The sequence below is a fragment of the Tupaia chinensis genome, unplaced genomic scaffold, assembly GCF_000334495.1.
Source record: "Tupaia chinensis unplaced genomic scaffold, TupChi_1.0 Scaffold000248_2, whole genome shotgun sequence".
NCBI lineage: Eukaryota > Metazoa > Chordata > Mammalia > Scandentia > Tupaiidae > Tupaia > Tupaia belangeri.
In genome coordinates, this window is record NW_006159727.1 from 1,201,221 (window position 1) to 1,201,889 (window position 669).

Genomic DNA, 669 nt, shown 5'->3' on the forward strand with positions numbered 1-669 from the left:
AGGGAACCAGCAGTTAGCATAATGGCTATGTGCTGGACTCCCACGTAGTCGACCGTGGTTGGCGTCCCGGACCTGGTGGCTTAAAACTCACGCCGGGCGCATGTGCGTGCGTGCCCAAGATCCCGAGAGGAGAATGGAGGAGAAGGGATTGCAGCGTGGCCATTCCCCCTGGGGGGTGATTTCTCGCTTTCTGTCTCTCTGTCTCTCTCTGTCTTTCTGGCTAGCGCACATGCTCTATAGCAAAAAACCTCTTCAAAAAAAAAGAAAAAAAAAAGAAAAAATAAGAGACTAGTACTAGTCTTTAGCTCATGGGGATGTCGTGAGGATCAAATGAGATCATTCCTGTAAGTGTTGGCACATAGTAAGTGCTCATTAAATACAAGCTCTTTTTTTACAAAGTTTTATGTGTTTATTTATTTTTGTTGTAGTGTGTGCACTTGCCAAAAAAAGACTAAGAAAAAGAGAGAGAGAGGGAAAGTGAAAAATCACCACCCCCCACCAGGGGAGGGGGAGTGGCCACCCAGCAAACCTTTTTCCTCCATCTTCTCTTGGGATTTTGGGCATACACACCCACGTGTACCTGGAGTGATTTTCAAGTCACCCAGTCCAGGACTCAAAGCACACGCGGTCGGCCATGTGGGAGCCTGCTGTCTTAACCACCATGACACC